Source organism: Bos mutus, chromosome 26 (assembly GCF_027580195.1).
Source record: "Bos mutus isolate GX-2022 chromosome 26, NWIPB_WYAK_1.1, whole genome shotgun sequence".
Classification (NCBI taxonomy): Eukaryota; Metazoa; Chordata; class Mammalia; order Artiodactyla; family Bovidae; genus Bos; species Bos mutus.
In genome coordinates this window covers 26110325-26136502 of record NC_091642.1, presented here as the reverse complement: position 1 = coordinate 26136502, position 26178 = coordinate 26110325, and the positions used below count along the sequence as shown (strand labels likewise).

Here is a 26178-nt window from a genome sequence, read left to right as displayed (position 1 = left end):
TATTCCCTAATTGTATTCATTCAGGTGCAAAAGTCAGAAACCTAGGAGGTAGCCCTGATAGTTCTCACAGTATGTGTTCATCCTGTAACTTGAACTATGTATTTCCCAAATGTAGATCTTTTGATTTCATGCCTTTGCTTAAATTCCTTCTGCATCTTCTCTTTGCTCACAGATTAGTCCAAAGTCCTCAGTAGGCTGCAATAGCACCCGCTTGGTCTGGTCCCTCCTTCTCTCTTCTAACTCACTGTTAGTACTTCAGTGACCATCTTCAGTCCCTCCCCACAGCTGTCTCCCTTGCTCTCTTTCCTGGGCCTGGGATCTTCCATACAGTAAACCTCTTCACTATCAGATCTCAGACATCACTTCCGCAGGACATCGTCCCTAAGCTCCCTGACAAAGTTAAATCCCCCTTGATGTTCTTTCTTACAAGGCTATGCACACTTCCCTTCAGAGTACCTGTCATGGTTGAGATTTTCCTGTTGATTGATGTGCACTTGGCATCATTTGCATTTCTCTCTAGATTGCAAGTTCCAGGACACCAGGGTTGTGTCTACTTTTACTCACTGTTGTAGCACCAGTCTCTAGGACGGTGCCTGCCATTTAATAATGATCAGTAAATATTTGCTATATTTGAAAGTTTGGACTTCCATGGGCGCTCAGACAGTAAAGAATCAGCCTGCAATGCGGGAGACCTGGGTTCGATCCCTGGGTTGGGAAGAGCCTTGGAGGAGGGCATGGCAACCCACTCCAGTATTCTTGCCTGGAGAATCCCCTATGGACAGAGGAGCCTGGAGAGCTACAGTCCATGGGATCGCAAAGAATCAGACACAACTGAGCTACTAAGCACAGCACAAATATTTGTTAAGCAAATGAATTAGTGGATGGATGCATTGCTATGGTAATGAGCCCTTTATAGTTGATCAATTTATATCTATGAGAAGAGAATTTAGATTGTTCTTTGTATTTCCTGCTTTTTCCAGAACCTTAGTACAGTGTGTGATGGCAAACTATTATGTCACAATGTTGTGGAATCAATCAGTGAAAGGGGATGGATGCTTATAAGTACTGTCCTACATAGAGTTGTCTACAGAATAATGTTGTTAAAATAGCTTCTTGTCTCTGTTCTCTCAAGTCCTGAAACAGTTGCTCCTCACTATATGTTTGAATCTGTAATTTGTAAATGTGAGTGTGTGTGTATGAGGTGTCAGCACCTTTAAACAATAGTTTCAACATAACCTTTATATCTCTCATTAATAGAGCCTCAAGGTGGGCATCAGGTGCTAAATGCAGTCCCCTAAGGACACCCATGACATTTGCAGAGCAAAAACCATTGCAAATACATTTCTTTCATGGCATCAGGTGGATATTGTATGAAAGACTTAGCCAAATGTCAGATAGTCTCTGTTTAAATGCTTAGTATAGCCAGGAATTTTGAATATGTGTTGAAAAAAATGAATCATTTAGATGTTACTAAATGGCTGTATGATAATTTATTTAGATGAAACTCAGAACTCTTAAACCATGTTTTTATTTATGCAGAGACAAGCTAGGTTAGACCAGCTAGGCAGCAGACATCTCATGCCAAGAGGTTGATAAACCAAATGCAATATAGAAGTATTCCTTTTCTCCAGCTCCACAGCACTGAGAACATCTACAGCATTGCTCGTGAAGTACCCTTACAGATAGAATGCATTCAAGATAGTTTCTGACTCGATGGTTGCTTTTTCACCTGGTGAAAATCTTTGCAAATGTGGCAGTGGGCACTGATGGATTTTCCTAACCACACTGAACATTTCTGGATGCAATCTTCCTTAAGTTCTCTTTCTTGTTGACATCTTTTGTGTGAAGTGGCTGAATGTTCTTTAGGCCCATAAAGTTTCTAACTGGTGCCCTGACACTCTTAAATAAATGGTGTGAGAAGGCTGATGATGCCCCCGGCAACATTTGTAGAGATGCCATAAAACATCATCCAGGCATTCAGGTTACAGCAGAGTTTTTCTTTATTTGGGGGTAATTTATTGGTTTAGAGTCAAGGAGAGGGATGCTTTGGAGCAGCAAATGAAGATGCAAGCATAGCCGAGACTGATATACAGATGTCTCGTTTCGGACTGCAGCCTTCTCTGACATGCATGCATTGAGGCGGGGCTTCTTCCGAAGAGAATGAAAAGTGCTTGTATTAAGGTGACTGCAGCATCAAAGGGAGATGTTTGTGGTGAGGAGAGAATCGATGTTTCCATTATTGTGCCTTTGATGAAATGCACTAGCAATTTCTTTGGAATCTGTAAGGCTATCTCTTTACCTTGTATGTATTACAAAAGACCTAATTGGATGATATTTTAAAAGGACAATATCCAATTGCTCTACCTTCCAAATTGCTACCCCAAAGCTGCAGGAAACTTGCCAGGAGCTCTCACTCAATAAAGGCACTGCTGGAGAATTAAGGAAATACCTTCTGGATAGAACAAAATTCTGTCTAGAAATTGAGAGTGCACATAATCTTGTGTTCATTGAGATATTGGCTGGCAGCTTGTGAATCCCCTGGGAAACTTGGCTACCTTGTGCTGGTCAGGGCCAGGTTGGTGGTGAAAGAGAGCCAAGCCTTCCAACTTCCAAAGCGATGAAAGGGTGTGGACGTAAGGCAAATGCACCTTGCACTTGACCCTGTGGGAGGATCATGCCTCTCCAATTTTGATGCGTCCCAGTCTCACAGACTCTTTCTGTGTCCTTCTCAGTGCGATGTGGGCCTTTGATCAAGTCCTGTTCTGGCTATACTGTGGGTCCTATTACCTCCTATGCCAGCTCCCCTCTGCCTTACAGATCCTCCTGCCATCTTGCATTTTAACATTAACTGACTCAGTAAAGATGAAATTCTTTCTTGTGTACAAGAATCTTGGAGATGTTTTTATAAGAATCTTGGTGGTTTTAAAAAAAGCACAGCAGAAATAATGTTATGGTTGACCAAATTGGAAATAATAGAAGAAAAGCTACTCCTCTCCTCTCAGAACCAAAGCTCTAGAACATCTTAGGGCAGCTGCGTATTTACCAGTTATTTAGAAGGCAGGATTCTCTTTTGCCTCCATCAGACTGTTTCCTTGCTAACGACTGAAACAAATCACTTTGTGATATTTTGAATTAGCTGGAGGGCTCAATAATCTTACTGAAACCGAGAAGTTTTGAAAAGATTTTGGGATCGGTTTTGAGGACATTGCAGTCCTTTAAAAAGTTAGGTGTTATTCTCATAGTTACAGAAAGCTGATGTTTAAAACCAATCCCTCATTTTGACAAGGAGCTCTATAGTTTTTCGAATGGGCACATGCTCATGTATTCACAGATGCATGCAACGTGGACACAGAGATGCAGAGCTGATAATAGCTGTTTTCCTGCATGAGTGGTGGGATTGCAGGGCTCTCTGTAATCATTTGTCTTCTTGGCAAAATGAAACTTTAGCACACCTAGCTGGCTTTGGCCATCAGAAATGAGAATCTCAATGGGATTTCAGACATGATTGTTTTTCAGACGCTTCTGGGCTAGACTAGTCTAGAATTGCCTGAAATTTCAATGTAAAAGCCACTTTCTGAAACACTGGCACACATAATGAAGGGTTGCTATGTGGTAATTTGGAGGGAGGGGGGTGTGCAGCTATGGGTGTCTTGTTTTTATTGCTGGCCATCCACCAAGCTCAGTAGCAGCTGACAGAGTGACAAGCTGGTTAAGAAACTGATGCCGTCTTGGGAATTGTTGTTTAGTTGCTACGTCATGTCTGACTCTTTTGTGACCCCATGAACTGTGTAGTTCACCAGGCTCCTCTGGGCATGGTCACTGGCCAAACAGGGTCTGCAGTGGAGGGGGTGGGCTGCCACAGTGAGCAGGACACCAGTGAGTTAGGGTGTATCTAGTGTGTAGAAGGCCTGAAAACTCAAAGGGAAGTTTAAATTTGTACTTCTGGAATGCTGGTACAAATGAAGACATTTCTTTCGTTTATATTCTCATGAAAACCCTCTGATTAGAAATGTAATTGTGCTCAGAGCCTTCAGGATTAGCAGGAGATGGGAATTTTCCTCAGCAGCCTTGACAGAAAGGCTTCATGGCTCCCCAGCTGGTGAGGACGGGGCTGTGGGGAATTACCTTGGGCTGGCTGTGGTGTTGAAGCCTATTCCCTGTGGAATAAGACTGGGACAAAAGGTATGTTTTATTTAGAGAGAGACACTGCGTTTTCATCGGGTCCTCTTTCATGCCTATAAAATCACTTGTGTAACACTGAAGAGGAGAACGGAAAATCCATAGCCCCACTCACCTAGGGTGAGCCCACACCGCTCTCACAGATGTCTCATTCATACAATAGAAATATGCTGTCTCCATCACCATAGAAACACCAGTTTCCAGGAGGCCACTTCCTGAAGGTGAACACAGAAACAGTGGACTGAGAGAGAATAGCCCTATTTTGTATTAAAAAAGATGGCACAACCACCATGTTATTCAAATGTTAGCATTAACCTATTTGAGCTGAGTTCTGAATGACAAAACTGATTTAATGCACAATATTAACTTGCATTCAGTGAGGGTGGTGCAGTGAGAATCTCTAGTCTTCGCAACATTGCTCTAAAGGATGCTGGCTCAAAGGAACAGACTTCAGCAAAAGTCTTTATCTTCCCAAGCCTGCCTTTTCTATACCATGTCCCAGACTTCAGGTCCCTGCCTCTACCTTCTAGGTGTCCCTTTTGGTAACCTGACACCTTTCGGTCAGGAAAAGAACATTTGCTAAAATAATTAATGGAAGATGCAGCATATATATGTATTAAGAAGGGTATACAGGTATTTCTTCTCAACAACACCTTTCCTGAGGCAGTTATGCTCTCATGATAGAAATTCAGGTGTGGTAATCCTTTGGTGAAAGAGGTGACTATAGAAACAGGAATAGGAAGAGGTGGGCAAGGGCTCGTGTGATGCAGCCTCTTCTGGTTGCATGTAAGCTTCTCTGTGTTCCTCCACCCCTTCCTGTGTGGAGTGACCTTACCTTCACATATGTGCTGGTACTTTGTGCCCACACTGCTGCCCAGTGTCCCTAACTCTCATCCCTTTGCCTAATTCTGACCCTAGGTTTCCAGTTTTCCAGTTGAATCTAGGAGTTCTTCTGCTTATTCCTTCCTTTGCAAGCCTCTCTGGGCTTATGATCTGGCTGATCTAACATGGCCAAATCTCCTATCCTTCCTCCATTCTCTGCCTGTACCATGACCCACCCCTCTGGTACCTGACCTTTTAAAGTCAGGGTCAGTCTTTAAATGTTTTAAATCAAAGTATAATATATATATACAGAAAAGTACACATATCATGAGCTCAATGAATTTTCATAAACTGAATGTACCTATGGAACCAGCACCCTGATCAAGAAGCATAACATGATTGGAATCCCAGCAGCATCTCTCTTATGTACTTTTTCAGTTATTACCTTCCGCCCCAAGTCCAGCTGCTATCAGTGGGATCCTTAGCTTCCACCCCAAGTCCAGCTGCTATCAGTGGGATCCTTACCTTCCACCCCAAGTCCAGCTGCTATCAGTGGGGTCCTTACCTTCCACCCCAAGTCCAGCTGCTATCAGTAGGGTCCTTACCTTCCATCCCAAGTCCAGCTGCTATCAGTAGGGTCGTTTTTAATGGCTGGCTAAACTGGTGAAGAAATAGACTCAAGATGAATTCCTTTGAAGAAAGGTTGGAAGATAGCAAGTGAGGTAACTGACAGAGAAGGAGACTTTAAAAATATTAGCATTAAAGAATTAGTGTAAGCCAAAGGCAAGAATTCATTGACATTCAATAAGTCTAGTTAATCCAGAGAATTCACAAGGAAACTTTCCAAAGATGCTCATTTAAAATTAATAAGTTTTAATTTAAATATATTTTCCTTTCTGTGCCATAAGGAAGACACCTAGTGTTGACAAAGTTTTGGTGAAACTTATTCTGAAATTGTACTGATGGTCATGCAAATGAGTTTTCCTTCCTGAAAAACATCTTGGCAATGTATCAGAAGACAAACACGTTTTCATAACTTGATTCAGCTACTTTACTTCTGAGACTGAACCAAGAGAATAATACCAAAAAGATTTAGGCATAATAAAGTTTATCAAAATCACTCATAAAATCTGGATAGAAATTTGCTGAGTGTTCAACACTAAGGGATTTTAAATCAGGGTATATACATTTGCCCGAATATTATGCAGCCATTAAAATGGTGATTATGATGACCATGTAGCAACATGGATACATATTAATATCTATTTAGTACTTGTATATCTCATAGACATTATATATATATATAAATTAATACATGATTCATAGAAAATTAAGTAGTACGCTTTGAGTATAAGTATGCAACAAATAAAAGAAGGAAGGAAGGAAACAAAGAGGGAAGGAAGAAGAAAAAAATTAAAAATAGTAGAAGATATTGCCAAATATTACCTGAGTTCTCTTAAGATGATGGTATTGTTTTTAGGGTTTTTTTTAAATGCCACTTATTTTTTAGATTTTGTATTATTTCATTAGATTACTTTTATGATTCAATTCAGTTCAGTTCAGTTGCTTAGTTGTGTCTGACTCTTTGCGACCCCATGGGCTGCAGCACACCAGGCCTCCCTGTCCATCACCAACTTCCGGAGTTTACTCAAACTCATGTCCATTGAGTCGGTGATGCCATCTAAGCATTTCATCCTCTGTTGTCTCCTTCTCCTCCTGCCTTCAGTCTTTCCCAGCATCAGGGTCTTTTCAAATGAGTCAGTTCTTCACATCAGGTGGCCAAAGTATTGGAGTTTCAGCTTCAGCATCAGTCCTTCCAGTGAATATTCAGGACTGATTTCCTTTAGGATGGACTGGTTGGATGTCCTTGCTGCCTTGAATGTTTAGTCCCAAATATAAGACAGTGATATTTAAAAAAACAGTTTAAGTGTGAATAAGGTCAATTTAGGTAAAATCACTTTAAGTTATAATTTAACTACATTTTCAAGAGGTGGTGTGGTGTAGAGGAAAATTTCCCTGGACTGGGAATATATCAAGTCTGAGGTTTTTCTTTTCTTTAGCTTTGCTTCTCACTATATGGTCTCTTTTTAACTGTGAAACTCAAGGAACTATGTTTTTTTCTAACAAAAAAATATTCTTTTTGGATATAACCTCAAGCCATATTATTTACAACTCAGTGATAGATATAGGTTTTATTATTTAGAAGCACCCACTATAGTTAGATATTAAGAAAGTGATTTCTTCTGGTGGTTTTTCAGATGAATTTTGTGACTATATCCTAAAATTGACTTGGCATTTGGTTATTTGATTTGACAGCTTTAATGGAAACAAATACTCTGGAGCCAAGAGGTATAGACGTATGCAGTGAATTGGTATTTGTGCTCAGTAACTGTTATATTCCTCATGTTACGTTACTTGGTATTGAACATGTAAGTGCTTCTTGGAAACAGAGCAAATATGTCCTTAGGTATCCCTGTGTATGGGCACCAATGGGTGCTTTTATATACATGGTTACATTGAATTCTCATAGGGATCTGCCAAGTGGGTATTGTTATTTCCAAGTTATAGGTGAGTATGTGACTCCTGAAAGCAGTATCCATTTGCTCAAGGTCACCCCGACAGTGAGGGGACTGGCCTGCTCTCTGCATCTGGCTGAGACCCTCAACTACGACCATCACACCTGACTCTGACTAGTAGATGGACAGACTTTCTGCCACCTGGGGCAGAATCCCATAGGGGCCAGTTTACACTGAACCTTAGCCTCAGAGAACACCGAACCAGTGACACAACAAACTCAGCCAGGCAGAGACCAGGTCTTCAGAGGAATCCAGTTACTGCTAGCACATGCCTCAGCTGATGTCACTTACCAAGGTGGCGCCTTGAATAGGAAAGTCATCACATTGCTTCCTGATAAGTCATAGGACTGAATAATTTCCCCCTGGCAGAAAATAAACAACAAAGCAGTTTTGTGTGTGTGTGTCTCAGGTTTCATGCAGTTTTGCTCACTTTTCCCATCCATTTGCTCCAGTGTTTGAGTTAACATATATAGATTAAATAAGTCTTTGCTGTTCAAATAGGTAATACTATAATCTGGTTTTTTTAAGGAAGTTTATAGAGACATCTTTAATATGGTAATGAAGATAGAAGTTGAAATCATTTAACTTCATTTACAAACCATGAATATGTATTATGCTTTAAATGAAAAGAAAGGCTAAAACAGATATAGTGTTTGTTCAGTTTGCTAAAGAGAAGACAATTTGTCAAGATTTTTTCCCCAAAACTCAAGCAATATGCAAATATAGGAAAATCAGACCCCCATGTTAATTCCATGGCATGATGAATATTTTTATAATCCTAATTAGTACCAGTCATTTAGTCTAGCAATTTCCCCCAATCTAACCAATTTGAAATTAAAATAGATGCCTTGATTACAAAACTCATTAGCAAAGAAGCACCCTTCTCACTAACCAGTTCATTTAAAATGCACAAACTGAATGAAGTGTGGAATACTTGTGTTGTCAATTGGCATAAGTGAAGTGAGTCTTAATTGGGACCATTGTGAAGTATTTGTATTGCTGCATGTTTCATTGCAGTATAATATATCATTCATTAAATGTAATAAAAGCAGCTTTTAAATGGTTTAATTAAGCGAAGTTAGTGTGCTTGGTAATTTTTATAAAGTCTAATGTCACAATTGTTTGCATTTGGAGTACTGATAGGTATTAATGTCAGGAAGATGAAGTCTGACTCTGCATTTATCACTCAGATTACGCAAAGAATGGCAGGTTTAATGTCAGAGGAGAAAATTAAATTATAGAACATTGACTTCTTACTGAAAAGTACCCACATGCATTTTGTCCTTGTGCATTTGGACATGGAAACTCCAGAAAGGCCTGATTTATGGCTGAGAATGGAGAGGAAGGGCTGAGGACTTGGGAGTGAAATGAAAGGAGAAAATAACAGTTGGAGATTTTTTTTTTTGGTAATTTCTTTTTTAATTTTCTTTTTTTAATGAAGGGAGGAAGTAGTAGGTGGAGGGAAACTCTATCCAATATATTTTTGTCTACTCAAAAGAGCAATAGAGATGTGCAGCACTGCGGATTGATGTTCTGTCTAAGCCAAATGTGGGAGTGTAAGAGGAGGGGGAAATTGGCTTTGGACCAGGGAAATACTGGAAACAGGGCTCTACAGAAGTCCTGAACGGGGGCCAGATGACAATGAGTTCAAGGCTGGTTTTTTCAGGGACAGAGACTGTACGGTGAGTTGCAGCCGTGGCAGGTTTATAGGTATAAGACAAGCACAGAAGTCACTTTCTGTTGTTGCTGCTTCTCTGTGCAATCCAGGTGTCAGCTGTTACCTCGTATTTATGGGCTACTTCAACCCCATATCAATAAGGATGGAAAAGTCAGCCATGTCACTGATTTCCTTGAAAAATCTAATTTTAACAGTCCTGCCCATATCCATTTGGTGTTTCCACTGTAAAGGAAATGGTCCCATTGACTTCTGATTGCAACATTTGCATTTCTTTGCTGGAGCCTTTTGAGGCTACTCAGTCCGTTTCTATAGAAGTGCCATGTAATTAACATGTTGGAGCAGCCCTCAGCCAATGACCAACAGAATTTGGTGTAGAGATAACATAGTTTCTTCTCTTCTCATGTGGAACAACTCCAAAGAGTTTTATACTTTTTTTCCAGAATGTCCCAATGGAATGAAGCTCTAGTTGCCCAGAGTTAGCTGACTTTATAACGTATCATTTCTATACTCCATTGGCTATAATTTCTGTGCTCCCATGCTATTTCCCAAACACACCACTTAGTTCTTATCTCAGTTTCTGCTCCTGGGGGAACTCTAACCAACTGCGTGACAAGCGTGTTGTGATTTTGGTAGTGGTATCTGAAGATTTCTAAAGGGAAGGACAGGGGACACAAGCAAGTCTCCTTTGACATTTCTGTGTTCTTAAGTCCCTTCTGGGCTGACCCTCTCGTTTTCCTCATTGTTGTTAACCAAATAATATCCTCTCCCCCAACATAATGCCCGTCTCTGAATCCTCAGACCTGTAAATACATTTCCATAAAGAGCAAAGGGGGACTTGGTGGATGTGATGAAATTAAGGATCTTGAGATGAGGAGGGTATCCTGCATTACCAGGTGTGCTCTGGGGTTTGGTTTTACAAGAAGGAGACAGAAGAATAAGCATTTAAAAAGGAGATGTGACAATAGGAGCAGATGTTGAAATTATGCTTTCTGAAGATGGGGCCACAGGCCAAGGGATGCAGGCAGTCTCTAGAAGCTAGAAAAGACAAGGAAATGGGTTCTCCTCCAAAACCTCTGGAAGGAAGACAGCCCTGCTGACACTTTGGTGTTAACCCTGTCAGACTCATTTGAACTTCTGACTTCCAGAAATATAAGATGATAAACTTGAGTTGTTGTAAGCCACTACCTTTGTGGTAATTTGTTACAGCTGTGAGAGGAAGCGAACACACTCACTAACCTTCCCCCAGCTTCAGTGCATCTTCTGTCTGACAGCAGGCAAAATCCTCTAGTTACCTGGCTCTGCTTCCTGGAAGCCCAGGTATCCAGAGTTCCAGACACAGGTCATACGTTTGACTTCTCTTAGCATTGTTCCAGAGAAGGCAATGGCACCCCACTCCAGTACTCTTGCCTGGAAAATCCCATGGACGGAGGAGCCTGGTGGGCTGCAGTCCATGGGTCGCTAAGAGTCGGACATTACTGAGCGACTTCACTTTCACTTTTCACTTTCATGCATTGGAGAAGGAAATGGCAACCCACTCCAGTGTTCTTGCCTGGAGAATCCCAGGGACAGGGGAGCCTGGTGGGCTGCCGTCTATGGGGTCGCAGAGAGTCGGACACGACTGAAGTGACTTAGCAGCAGCAGCAACATTGATCCATGCCATCTTGAAATAAGAAAAGTTCCTCCAAAGAGGAATTACGGTGAAAAGAAATACAAACCTGTTGCCCATCTTGTCACATATTGTATTAGTTTTAGGTCTGCTGTAGCAAAGTTCCACAGACTGGGTGGCTTAAAGAGCAGAAATGTAAGGTCTCACAGTTTTGGAAGCTGGATTAGATCAAGCTGTCAGTGTGGTTGGTTTCTTCTGAGGATGTTGTCCTTGGCTTCTTGATGGCTGTTCTCTTGGTACTTCATGAAATCTTCCCTCTGTGTGTTTCTGTGTTCTAATTTCCTCTTCCTATAGTAACACATTTCTTTAGGGCTCACTCTAGCTCTTTAAAGGCTCATCTCCGTATGTAGTCATATTCTAAGGTGCTCGGGTTAGCATTCCACAAACGGATTTGGAGGAGATACAATTCAGCTGATAAATGCATGTCCAGGTTACTAAGTGATAAAAGTCTTGTTGTGCTTTGGGTCTGTGCTGGCCTGAAGAGTTTCCTCTGTGCAGCACGATTGCTTCTGAGGCAAGTGGAATGTAACCAGCCACCAGGAAGAATGTGTTAGGAGGCTGGGGTGGGAAGTTAAGGAAGTAAGGGTGGGGTTTATCCCTGGAATGAAAACCAAATGCTCATGAGAGTTCCTGAGACTAGGCAGGAAGGTCTCAACCCGGTCTTTGGCTTTGACTCTGGGTTAGGGAATCATGGAAGGTATGAGAGGAAAGATGGTGCTAAGGCCATGGAGAACATATGGGAACAGTTTGAAAGAAATCTCTGCTAGAAACTTATTTTTGAGAATCATGGCTATTTGCTTGTATAAGCTAGATTTGTTGTGTTTGATTTTTGGTTTTGATGTCTGAGATTTTTATTTACTCTTTGCATTTGAAAATGTCAGTAGATCTCAGAGAAAGAGGTTTAAGTGACCTGAAGGTGTTGCACATGCTGTTTAGTCGCTGAATCGTATGCAAGTCTTCACTACACCATGGACTGTGGCCTGCCAGACTCCTCTGTCCATGAGACTTCCCAGGCAAGAATACTGGAGTGAATTGTCATACCCTCCTCCAGGAGATCTTCCCAAACCAGGGATCAAACCCAGGTTTCCTGCATTGCAGGTGGAGTCTTTACCACTGAATCAGCAGGAAAACCTACACATCTTCTTAAATTCGTCATTGTAATATGTTTCTCCATAGCTTGGAAGATAAAGTCAGCTCAGCAGAGAGATCATTGTAATTTGAAGACTGTCTCATTTTCTAACCCTTTCCCCAAGTCTTTTGTTCACTCATGTAATAGGGAAATATATCCTCTTGGTTCAGCCCAGAATACCTTGGCATAGATACTTCCCTCTGGGAGTCCTTTTCTCCTTTTTTATCTAGTTATCTATCTCTCTCTTTTACAACTCAATGCTAATATGACTTCTGAAATAAAGCTTTCCCTGGACAACCTTATCTATGGAATATAACTATCCTGACTTTTAAGAAAAATTTAGAAAAAAAGCTATTTTAATGTTAGCATACGTTTTGATTTTATGGTTTTACATACTTTAAGTACATGAGGGGTGGAGAGGCCAAAATGCTTCTCAGTATTTAGGACATCCAAAGATCTTAAATTTTAAGTCCCTGGACAAGAGATAAAGAAGACCTGAGTTAAGATAATAATTGTGGAGTGGAAAAGAAAGGAGACAAATTATAGAGGGATTTGAAAATAGGAGCAAACTTGATGATTGTGTAGTAGTTATAGGAAGGAGGGGTGCCTGATAACCCTGATGTGACAGGAATCAAAGGGACATCATTGATCTGATGGTCTAATTGCCTTCAAAAATATCTAAGGCCATAGGCTGTGCCCATAGCACATTTCTTTCCTGACCAAGGAGATACTTGTTTCTCAAACACACTGAGTGGAGAGGGAAGACCCTGGTGGGCATTGCCACCAAGATGTAGCATGGAAGGGACAAAGACCTTCTTTATTGGTTGCTTTTCCATTCAGCTGCTTTTCTGACATGTTGCCCGTTGCCTCCCTTGGCTGCACTGAGCACTGGAGGCAGCATCCAGCAGTATCTGTCTGAGAAAGTTATTGAAACAGTCTTTTTAAAATGAAGACTTTCTGATTTGAAGCGCTTGGTAGAGATAGCAGGGATCGTAATTCAGAGCTTTGTAATAAGCAGCTGGGGAATGAGTGAGGGAGAAAAGATACATTAACTTTTCTCTCTTCCAGTATTGTTGTACTAATATTGGATTTGAGTGTTTTCATAATTGAGATGCTGGAAGGTGGCTGAGGTATCTACTGTCTCCTTTTTTTTATCTCAGGCAAGGATGGTTTCTGGAACCTTCTAGCCCAGAGGCTCCAGCCCTTGAAGGGAGCTTTCCAGTTTAACTAGTAGATCATTACCTTTGATATAATCTGTTTACCCTCAGGTTTTTACAATCTCTTCCCTTTTTTGATGCTGAGAAATACCACTTTAAAAATCAAGTAAATAACTGATATTATTCATCTAATCACCATTACAGGTATCACAACTTAATCATTAAAAATAACTGAAAAGTATGCCATGATGTATGTCTTTTTTTTTTTTTTCCTCCCAAGTAACGTATTAACTGATACCAGGGCCTAACAAATTCTTACAAAGATTCATGTTTTCAGTTCAGTCCAGTTCAATTCAGTTGCTCGGTCATGTCTGACTCTTTGCGACCCCATGAATCGCAGAACGCCAGGTCTCCCTGTCCATCACCAACTCCCGGAGTTCACTCAGACTCATGTCCATTGAGTCAGTGATGACATCCAGCCATCTCATCCTCTGTTGTCCCCTTCTCCTCCTGCCCCCAATCCCTCCCAGCATCAGAGTCTTTTCCAATGAGTCAATTCTTCTCATGAGGTGGCCAAAATACTGGAGTTTCAGCTTCAGCATCCTTCCTTCCAAAGAACACCCAGGACTGATCTCCTTTAGAATAGACTGCTTGGATCTCCTTGCAGTCCAAGGGACTCTCAAGAGTCTTCTCCAACACCAGAGTTCAAAAGCATCAATTCATGTTTTAGAATCTTGAAATAATTTTTTTCTCAAATGAATATTGATGGAATAAATGGGAAAATGAAGAAAAGTTTAGAGAGCAAAAACTATCTCATATTTTTTAGTATAATGAAAGTATCAACAACTTCCTTCTTAATCACCCAGATAACAGGTCAGAGATATTATATTCCACAAGTACTTATTGAGCACATACTGTGTACCATGACATAGGGATGCAGTACTGAAGGATACTGATACTATCTCACCTGTCATGGACAGAGAAGCATTGATGAAATGAGTAATTGATGGCAATGATGATAAGTCTACAAAATAGAGTTCTAGGTATTGAATCTTTTCCCTACCTTCACTGCAGGCAGTTTCACTGCATAACTAATTGACCAGAAGATAATTTGCTGTAAAAGATAAAATAATGAAAATAAAAGAAAGGCATTAAAAGAACACAATGAAACATGGAAAAATAATAAAATTAGCAAAATATTTTATTGTGAAAAATGAAACTATAAAAAATATTGAATATATTTAAAATGTGTACACTGATGGTTATCATCATATTTGGGTGTATCTTAGAGAAAACTATAATTAATTTGTTTCTCAAAGTTGATTGTTAAGGCTTCAGGACCTAATGTTGGACATAAATTCTTCATGATACAGAAAAATCTGCTGTAAAACTCTTCAGATTTCCCTGGAAGGAAAACAGAGGAGGGATGCTGTTATTTTTCATCAATATGTGTAATGTACATAACTGGCAGAACATATGTGGATTTCAGTTAAATGTTCCATCACATGCCCAGTCATATTTCAGCAAATCATCAAAGCCAATTTCCATATCGAATGCTGAAATTCTGTTGGCATCGTGTTATACACTAACAAATAGCAAAGAATTTTTATCATTTTCAAGAAACTTAAGTTCATCAGGAATCATGTAACGTGTCTTTGAGGGGGATGGGGGAGCTTGATTTTTCTTCCTTGCCTTCAGTTTCTCGTGTTGCGTGATAAATTTGGTAAAGATGACATGAGTGAACAAGCTATTGTATCTAAATCAGCCAAAGACTCCATAATTAAAGCTCCCAAAGCCTGTTGTGAATCATAAGCAACCTCTTTTTCATTTGCCGTAGCTTGGTTTTGACGAGTGGGAAGGTGGCTGGGTTTCCTGAAAGATTTGCAGACTGTTTTGTTATCATTTTCTAGTAGTGTACAGACTGGCTTTATACTTTCTTGCCTCACACTTCCTGTAAGTTTTCTTAGTGCCATATTTCCAAAGACTAGAGTTGTTATCTGCTAATTTAAGGCCATTGTGTCCACTCATCACAGTATAGACCATATGAGACCTAAAATTTATATAATATAAAAATAGGAGCAGCATGTCAATGATGAAATGAAACCAAATTGCCAACCAATTATTTTATCTTTTATGTCAAAATTGCTTTTCAACTAATTATTGTACTGAATAGTTGCACTGTGAAATTGCTTGTCCCAAAGGTGTTTATGGTGAAAATGCTAGGCATGACAAAAATAGAACTCTAGATCGTTATGAAAACATATTTAGGGAAAAGGTCTGAGCTAGCTTCAAAATGGTTTATTTGGCATTTGAAGAGTGATATCTTGAAGATATAGGTATTGAAGAGTTAAGATGTTCTTCTGGAGTTAAACATTTTTAAGTACTCATAAACATTACTTAAAGTAAAACTAAGGTCAGTCTATGAATTGCTTTCAGATGTTTATAAACAACTTTATTGAGGCATAATTGATGTGTAATAACTGCACATATTAAACTGTACTAATCTGATAAGTTTTGACACTAGCATGCCCATGTGTTCATAACTGGAGTCAAGAAAATCAGCATATTTATCACTCCCTTACGCTCCTTTGTAATTCCTTCCTCCCACCCCTCACAGTGTTCACAGTTGGGGATTTGCTGACAGTAACTATAGGTTAGCATACATTCTCTAGAATTTTGTATAAAAGAAACAGGATGTACTCTGTTTTTGCATGGCTTTCTTCTCTTATCATAGTATTTTGAGATCCATCCATGTTGCACGTATCAGTGCTTTATTATTAGTTTTTCTGGGGAGTATTCCATTCTATACTAAAATCGGTTTATCCATTCACGTATTAATGGATTAATCTAGGTTTTGGCTATTGTGCATAAAGCTGCTATGACCACTCCTGCATAAGTTTTGCACAGATATATGCTTTTATTTCTCTTGGACACCTACTTAATACTGCAATGATTGGATCATATGATAGCTGTAGGTTCAAATTTTTGTGAATATGCCAAACTGTTTTCCAAGGTCCTCATGCCATGTTACATTCCCAAGAGTAGAACATGAGAGTTACAGTTGTGCCACCTCCTCATCAACACTTGTTATAATTAATTTTTAATTAATGAATTAAATTGAAATATAATTGACAAAATATTATGTTAGTTTCAGGTATACTGCATAATGATTTAATGATTTGACATTTGGATATGTTATGAATGAACTTTTCAGGTGGCGCTAGGGGTTAAGAACACACTTGCCAATGCAGGAGACATAAGAGACATAAGAGACCCAGGTTCAGTCCTTGGGTGGGGAAGATCCCCTGGAGGAGAGCATGGCAATAAGCTCCAGTATTCTTTCCTGGAAAATCCTATGGACGAGGAGGCTGGCAGGCTACAGTTCAGTTCAGTTCAGTTGCTCAGTTGTGTCTGACTCTTTGCAACCCCATGGACTGCAGCACACCAGGCTTCCCTGTCCATCACCAACTCCTGGAGTTTACTCAAACTCATGTCCATCGAGTTGGTGATGCCATTCAACCATCTCATCCTCTGTTGTCCCCTTCTCCTCCTGCCTTCCATCTTTCCCAGCATCAGGGTCTTTTCAAATGAGTCAGTTTTTCATATCAGGTGGCCAAAGTATTGCAGTTTCAGCTGCGATATCAGTCCTTCCAATGAATATTCAGGACTGATTTCCTTTAGGATGGACTGGTTGGATCTCGTTGCAGTCCAAGGGACTCTCAAGAGTCTTCTCCAACATCACAGTTCAAAAGCATCAATTCTTCGGTGCTCAGCTTTCCTTATAGTCCAACTCTCACATCCATATATGACTACTGGAAAAACCATAGCCTTGACTAGATGGACCTTTGTTGGCAAAGTACTGTCTCTGCTTTTTAATATGCTGTCTAGGTTGGTCATAACTTTTCTTCCAAGGAATAAGCGTCTTTTAATTTCATGGCTGCTATCACCATCTGCAGTGATTTTGGAGCCCCCAAAAATAAAGTCAGCCACTGTTTCCACTGTTTCCCTATCTATTTGCTATGAAGTGATGGGACCAGATGCCATGATCTTAGTTTTCTGAATGTTGAGCTTTAAGCCAAGTTTTTCACTCTCCTCTTTCCCTTTCATCAAGAGGCTCTTTAGTTCTTCACTTTCTGCCATAAGGGTAGTATCATCTGCATATCTGGGGTTATTGATATTTCTCCTGGCAATCTTGATTCCAGCTTGTGCTTCTTCTAGCCCAGCATTTCTCATGATGTACTCTGCATATAATTTAAATAAGCAGGGTGACAATATACAATCTTGATGTATTCTTTTCCCTATTTGGAACCAGTCCGTTGTTCCATGTCCAGTTGTAACTGCTGCTTTTTGACTTGAATACAGATTTTTCAGGAGGCAGGTCAGGTGGTCTGGTATTCCCATCTCTTCAAGAATTTTCCAGAGTTTGTTGTGATCTACACAGCCAAAGGCTTTCTGGAACTCTCTTGCTTTTTCAATGATCCAATGGTTGTTGGCAATTTGATCTCTGGTTCCTCTGCCTTTTCTAAATCCAGCTTGAACATTTGGAAATTCACGGGTCATGTACTGCTGAAGCCTGGCTTGGAGAATTTTGAGCATTACTTTGCTAGTGTGTGAGATGAGTGTAATTGTACGGTAGTTTGAACATTCTTTGACATTGCCTTTCTTTGGGATTGGAATGAAAACTGACCTTTTCCAGTCCTGTGGCCACTGCTGAGTTTTCCAATTTGCTGGCATATTGAGTGCAGCATATTCACAGCATCATCTTTTCAGATTTGAAATAGCTCAACTGCAATTCCATCACCTCCACTAGTTTGTTGGTAGTGATGCTTCCTAAGGCCCACATGACTTCACATTCCAGGATGTCTGGCTCTAGGTGAGTGATCACACAATTGGGGTTATCTGGGTCATGAAGATCTTTTTTGTATAGTTCTTCTGTGTATTCTTGCCACCTCTTCTCAATATCTTCTGCTTCTGTTAGGTCCATACCATTTCTGTCCTTTATTTTACCCATCTTTGCATGAAATATTCCCTTGGTATCTCAAATTTTATTGAAGAGATCTCTAGCTCTTTGTACACTTTGGATATTAACCCCTTGTTGGATATATCATTTGCAAATATCTTCTCCCACTGAGTAGGCTGCCTTTTCATTTGTTGATAGTTTCTTTGCTTTGCAAAGACTTTTTAGTTTGATATACTCCCATCTCGGAGAAGGCAATGGCACCCCACTCCAGTACTCTTGCCTGGAGAATCCCATGGATGGAGGGGCCTGGTGGGCTGCAGTCCATGGGGTCGTGAAGAGTTGGACACGATCAAGCGACTTCACTTTCCCTTTTCACTTTCATGCATTGGAGAAGGAAATGGCAACCCACTCCAGTGTTCTTGCCTGGAGAATCCCAGGGATGGTGGAGCCTGATGGGCTGCCATCTATGGGGTTGCACAGAGTCGGACACGACTGAAGCGACTTAGCTGCAGCAGCAGCATACTCCCATCTGTTATGGTTATTTTTAAAAAATTTTGATCATTCTAATAGGTGTGTAGTGATGTAGTGATTTTAGTTTTCATTCTCTTAGTGACTAAGGATATTTTGATCATCTTCTCGTGTGCTTTTTTGCTTTCTATATTATTTATTTGATGATATCACTGAGAAAATATTTTGCCTATTTAAAAATTCAGTTGTTTTTGACTTATTATTGAGTATTGAGAATCCTTCTGTATTCTGAATGAAAGTCCTTTATCAGACATAGGATTTCCAGATATTTTTCTCCCATACCATAGGTTGTCTTTTAATTCTCTAACAGTGTCTTTCAATGAAGAAACTCTTGTCACTTTGATAAAGTGTAATTTTTCAGTTATTTGTTTTTGGATCATATTTTTGGTATAATATCTAGGAAATCTTTGCCAAAGTCAAGTTTACAAAGATTTTTCCTCTGCCCTTTTGTACATGTTTTATAGTTTTAAGTTTTATATTTAGGCCTTATGATCTGTTTTGAGTTAAATTTGTGGATGGTGCGAGGTATAAGTCAAAGTTTATTATTATTGCATGTGGATGCCAAATTATTCCAGTGCCACTTATTGAAAAGATCATAATGTCTCCATTGAATTGCTTTTGAACTTTTGTCAAGAATCAGTTGTCCATATACATACAGTTATATTTCTGGACTCTATTCCATTTCAACCATTTATTTGTCTGTTTGACACCAATGCTACAATATCTTGATTATTGTAACTTTATAATGTCTTGAAATCAGGGAGTAAGTCTGTTAAAGTTCTTATTTGTCAAAGTTGTTGTCATTCTAGGTACTTTGAATTTCCATATGAATTTGAATATCAGCTTGTTGATTTCGCCTCTCCAGAAAAAGATTCTGGAATTTTTTATTAAGATTACAGAAAGCCTATAGGTCAATTTGAGTATAATTGGCATTTTACATATATTAAGTCTTCTGATTCATTAACATATTATCTTTATTTATTTGGGTTTTCTTTAATCTAACTCAGCAATATTTTATATAAATATTTTATAGTTCTTGCATCTCTTTTTGCCAGATTTATCCCTAAGCATTTCATAATTATAATTTTTAAATGGTATTTTAAAATTTAATTTTTGATTCTTTGTTAGTTTATAGGACAAGTAGAAAGAAAAATCAGTAAGGATATAGAATTAAACAACACAGCAACTTAGTCTAACTGATGTTGATAGAATACTTCATCCAACAAAGCAGAACACATTCTTCCCAAGAGCATGTCGAATACTTACCAGGGTTGGCCATACTGTGTCCTCTGTGACTGAGCATACTTTGTACCTCTTCACTTGTGAAATAGAACTATTTTAACTGGTTTCAGAAAAGTCAAATTACCTAGTGTAAGAGAAGATGCTCTGAAGCTATTAAAGGGACTTTGAGAGAAAAGAATTTGTAATAGAGAAAAAAAATATCCTTACTACTAAAACATAACTTTAAAATGTCAGGTAAATACAAATTTCTGCCCTCACATCCCAGTGAAGAGATGAAAGGAAATACTTCAGTATTTCAGTGAAGGAAGATGCAGCCAAGGTGTGTGGAAAATGAAAAACGTGGCTTTTTTTTCCAGAGATGGTCCCTGGAAACTCAGATTACCACACAGAGAAGATATTACAGGTGATAAAAAGGCTAAGTAATCTTGTGAAGGTGATTTCTTCTTGACATAGTTCACCTGGAGGTTGGGAACTGTCTGTATTAAAATAACAAAGGCTATTTGAGTGCATCAGTTCTTTACCATAAACTATTCAAAACCTAGAGATAATCTTTGGGGAAGGCAATGGCAACCCACTCCAGTACTCTTGCCTGGATAATCCCTTGGATGGAGGAGCCTGGTAGGCTGCAGTCCATGAGGTTGCTAGGAGTCAGACACGACTGAGCTACTTCACTTTTACTTTTCATGCACTGGAGAAGGAAATGGCAACCCACTCCAGTGTTCTTGCCTGGAGAATCCCAAGGACAGGGGAGCCTGGTGGGCTGCCGTCTATGGGGTTGCACAGAGTCGGACACGACTGAAGCAACTTAGCAGCAGCAGAGATAATCTTTAGTTTTGCCTTTTATCAGCTTCATGTAGACTTTCAGTTTTGTTTAGAATTTAGTATGTGTGCTTTTCTGTCCAACTCTGTCTCTCTTGGTGTGAGACTTGGACTTTCCATCAATAATCATATCAAGAAATCCAGTCTTGATCAGAAAGTGACCTGTCTTTATAGTCATAGGGAACAACCCTTTGTTGATGCTTCCAATCTCTGAGAGGAGAGAGCACATCTGGAGCTGGAGGTGGGAGAGGTATATGTGTGCTTTTTGTTTTCCGGGGACTGTCCCTTAGGGATTATCTCTGCAGTAATTAAAATCTGGGATACACAGTGTAGCATGTAATGATCTTTTCTTCAATGTCTGTTTCATGTGTACAGCTTGGCTCTGTAACAAGACCCTCATTTTCTTATGCCGGAGGTTGCTTTTCCATTCTACAAAACTTCGCTGAGAACTTGAAAGGTTTAAATAATTGTATACAGTGCTTATGTGGATATAATGATGAATCAGACTCAGACCTTCCCTGAAGTAGCTCAGTCTAATGAGAGAGAAAAAGTAATGAACTGTTAATCACATATGTTGACATAGGAATCTAAAAAACTAATGACTTTCTGAGACCACCAGCAGGGAAGGGATTGTGGAGACTACAGAATATTGGGGGAGGGAATTAGCTGGACTTTGAAGGATGAGGGAGATTTCACCAAGGAGGGAAACCCACTGGGGTACTTATTAGGTATTTGACACATGCTTGGTGACAGATCTGTTATGGAAAAAGGCTCAGTTAAGGAAACAGTTTAGAGGACAATTCATAATTAATAGTCAGCTGAAAGTTGACCCTCTTGAGGGACACAGAGTTAGGCTCTGGAGAGAATTGGACTTGGACTCAAAAGACCTGGGTTTATAACTCCATGCTTCTCTTTTTTCCCAACGGTGAGACCTAGAGTATGTGACTTTACATTTCTGAACTTACTTCATTCTATGTAGGTGAGAATCCTGATATAAAGCTCATGGGTATACCATGAGAGTCCTGTGGGTAAAGGATCCTTCAGTTCAGTCCAGTTCAGTCGCTCAGTCATGTCCAACTCTTTTCGACCCCATGAATTGCAGCACGCCAGGCCTTCCTGTCCATCACCAACTCCCAGAGTTCACTCAGACTCATGTCCATGGAGTTGGTGATGCCCTCCAGCTATCTCATCCTCTGTCGTCCCCTTTTCCTCCTGCCCCCAATCCCTCCCAGCATCAGAGTCTTCTCCAATGAGTCAACTCTTCGCATGAGGTGGCCAAAGTACTGGAGTTTCAGCTTCAGCATCATTCCTTTCAAAGAAATCCCAGGGCTGATCTCCTTCAGAATGGACTGGTTGGATCTCCTTCAGTCCAAGGGACTCTCAAGAGTCTTCTCCAACATCATGGTTGTGCTAAATCCTTTTTCAGTGTGAGCTCTCTGCTTGGCCCTGCAGTCAACCAGATGACACTGATCTCCATGTGATTTGGCCTCTGATTGTCCTTATCCTTCTTGGCAGGTTTTTTTTTTTTTTCTGTTTGTTTTCTTATTCTGCGTTTTTAAAAAATTATTTTTTTTACTATCTTGAGTTTTAACTTTTTTAGGACTTCAGAGGATATTTTCTCTTGAGTGAAGTTACCTCCCAAGGTTCTTTGATCCTTCAGTCTCCTTAATGTCTATTTCTCCAGACTCAAAACTAGAAAGGCCAGAGGTCTTAGGCCAAGGGGGCCACTTGGGCAATAGTTGGATAATAGGACCATATATCAGTAAGGAGTTTCCCAGGAGAAAGCATCAGCCCTTGGTTAGCATGGAGAGTGGATGGCCATGACTGGGCTATCTTTGCCCCTTAAGCCACAAGCTGGGATTCTGACTCTATGCATCAAGGCCCATGTTCTCTAATTACAGGGTTGAAGACAGCACAGCTTGATCTAGCTCTTTCTCATGGAAATATACACAGAGGAGGGAAGTGATGACAGTGTGGGAACTATGACATTTTTAGCATTTCAGTTGTGCCCATGTCACTTGGTGCTGTTCCTTTGGATTGCATATATGAATGAGTACTCACCCTCTGTTATGAAACAGGAAAAAGGAAGAGAGGGAAAACACTCTTATTATCATTTATTTAATTAAATTCTTTTAGTTTTCATTAATACTTCTAGATATAGAATTTCTTTTATATATTCTCATTGGTAAATATTTTTGCAGTGTGTTTGCTGCTGCTTTTAACCTTTTTTCTTTGCCTTTTATCTTCTTAGGGTCTTCTCATAGAATTTGTGAGCTGGACAGGTCTTTAGTCCAGCTCCCAAATCCTTTGTATATTAGCTCTGACAGCAACCACAGAGCTTCTGTTTACACATTTCCAGTTTCAGGGAGCTCATTTTCTCAAAGCAGCCAATTCTGGTTTTGGAGAATTCTAATTATTAGCTAGGGCCTTATCACATTAAAGTAAAAATATACCTCCTTTACTCTTCTATCCACCGGAAATAATTTCTCTTTGGGTACCACCTCATTCAAACACTGTTTTCCAAAGCTCAGAAGTCCTCTTTCTCTCCTTGTAAAAACCATTTAAATAGGTGGCACAGCTTAGTACTTGCTCCAATTACTGTTGTCCCCTCCAGAGTGAACATCTCTTGCTCCAAGAGTAACTTCTGAAAACCCTGAATGTAGCCCTATTATATAATAGGGGATCAGGAGGATTCATTCTTCCATGGTCCAACTCTTGGCCTTTAAAACACACACACAAAGTTTGGAAGGATGCTTTTTGCTCCTAAGCTTGGGGACCCAACCCATTAGAATCCACTAGTGGCATGAAGATTCCTCAAGTGGCTCCCTGCTCTATCCCACTAGCTCCTTCTCTCATATATATTTTTTAACCACATGGCTACTCTCTTGTAGGCAGATAGATTGCCTTTCCCTTGAACTGCCTGCTGCTGTCTTGGTCCCTGGTTCTCCATTATTGCCTTGAATTCTTTTATTCCTTTTTTTGCATTGGTGTAGGAATGCAAAATTAGGAAGTCAAGAAACACCTGGAGTAACAGGCAAATTTGACCTTGGAATACGGAATGAAGCAGGGCAAAGACTGATAGAGTTTTGCCAAGAAAAGGCACTGGTCATAACAAACACCCTCTTCCAACAACACAAGAGAAGACTCTATACATGGACATCACCAGATGGTCAACACTGAAATCAGATTGATTATATTCTTTGCAGCCAAAGATGGAGAAGCTCTATACAGTCAGCAAAAACAAGACCAGGAGCTGACTGTGGCTCAGACCATGAACTCCTTATTGCCAAATTGAAGAAAGTAGGGAAAACCACTAGACCATTCAGGTATGACCTAAATCAAATCCCTTACGATTATACAATGGAAGTGAGAAATAGATTTAAGGGCCTAGATTTGATAGATAGAGTACCTGATGAACTATGGAATGAGGTTCATGACATTGTACAGGAGATAGGGATCAAGACCATTCCCAAAGAAAAGAAATGCCAAAAAGCAAAATGGCTGTCTGGGGAGGCCTTACATATAGCTGTGAAAAGAAGAGAAGCAAAAAGCAAAGGAGAAAAGGAAAGATATAAGCATCTGAATGCAGAGTTCCAAAGAATAGCAAGAAGAGATAAGAAAGCCTTCTTCAGCGATCAATGCAAAGAAATAGAGGAAAACAACAGAATGGGAAAGACTAGGGATCTCTTCAAGAAAATCAGAGATACCAAAGAAACATTTCATGCAAAGATGGGCTCAATAAAGGACAGAAATGGTATGGACCTAACAGAAGCAGAAGATATTAAGAAGAGGTGGCAAGAATACACAGAAGAACTGTACAAAAAAGATCTTCACGACCCAGATAATCACAATGGTGTGATCACTCACCTAGAGCCAGACATCCTGGAATGTGAAGTCAAGTGGGCCTTAGAAAGCATCATTACGAACAAAGCTAGTGGAGGTGATGGAATTCCAGTTGAGCTATTCCAAATCCTGAAAGATGATGCTGTGAAAGTGCTGCACTCAATATGCCAGCACATTTGGAAAACTCAGCAGTGGCCACAGGACTGGAAAAGGTCAGTTTTCATTCCAATCCCAAAGAAAGGCAATGCCAAAGAATGCTCGAACTACCACACAATTGCACTCATCTCACACACTAGTAAAGTAATGCTCAAAATTCTCCAAGCCAGGCTTCAGCAATATGTGAACCATGAACTTCCTGATGTTCAAGCTGGTTTTAGAAAAGGCAGAGGAACCAGAGATCAAATTGCCAACATCCGCTGGATCATAGAAAAAGCAAGAGAGTTCCAGAAAAACATCTATTTCTGCTTGACTGACTATGCCAAAGCCTTTGACTGTGTGGATCACAATGAACTGTGGAAAATTCTGAAAGAGATGGGAATACCAGAACACCTGATCTGCCTCTTGAGAAATTTGTATGCAGGTCAGGAAGCAACAGTTAGAACTGGACATGGAACAACAGACTGGTTCCAAATAGGAAAAGGAGTTCGTCAAGGCTGTATATTGTCACCCTGTTTATTTAACTTATATGCAGAGTACATCATGAGAAATGCTGGACTGGAAGAAACACAAACTGGAATCAAGATTGCTGGGAGAAATATCAATAACCTCAGATACGCAGATGACACCACCCTTATGACAGAAAGTGAAGAGGAACTCAAAAGCCTCTTGATGAAAGTAAAAGTGGAGAGTGAAGAAGTTGGCTTAAAGCTCAACATTCAGAAAACGAAGATCATGGCATCCGGTCCCACCACTTCATGGGAAATAGATGGGGAAACAGTGGAAACAGTGTCAGACTTTATTTTTCTGGGCTCCAAAATCACTGGTAGATGGTGACTGCAGCCATGAAATTAAAAGACGCTTACTCCTTGGAAGGAAAGTTATGACGAACCTAGATAGCATATTGAAAAGAAGAGACATTACTTTGCCAACAAAGGTTCATCTAGTCAAGGCTATGGTTTTTCCTGTGGTCATGTATGGATGTGAGAGTTGGACTGTGAAGAAGGCTGAGTGCCGAAGAATTGATGCTTTTGAACTGTGGTGTTGGAAAAGACTCTTGAGAGTCCCTTGGACTGCAAGGAGGTCCAACCAGTCCATTCTGAAGGAGATCAGCCCTGGGATTTCTTTGGAAGGAATGATGCTAAAGCTGAAACTCCAGTACTTTGGCCACCTCATGCGAAGAGTTGACTCATTGGAAAAGACTTTGATGCTGGGAGGGATTGGGGGCAGGAGGAGAAGGGGATAACAGAGGATGAGATGGCTGGATGGCATCACCAACTCAATGGACGTGAGTTTGAGTGAACTCCGGGAGTTGGTGATGGACAGGGAGGCCTGGCGTACTGCGATTCATGGGGTCGCAAAGAGTCGGATACAACTGAGAGACTGATCTGATCTGATCTGATGAGTCAATTTGGTGGTAGCA

The 26178-nt window shown here is 40.2% G+C and overlaps 1 protein-coding gene across 1 annotated transcript in view; it reads left to right on the top strand.

Annotated features, from left to right (window-relative positions):
- SORCS3 (sortilin related VPS10 domain containing receptor 3) overlaps nt 1–26178 on the top strand; it is a 632329-nt gene that overhangs the window by 330148 nt on the left and 276003 nt on the right. The gene's annotated exons all lie outside the window — the stretch shown is intronic.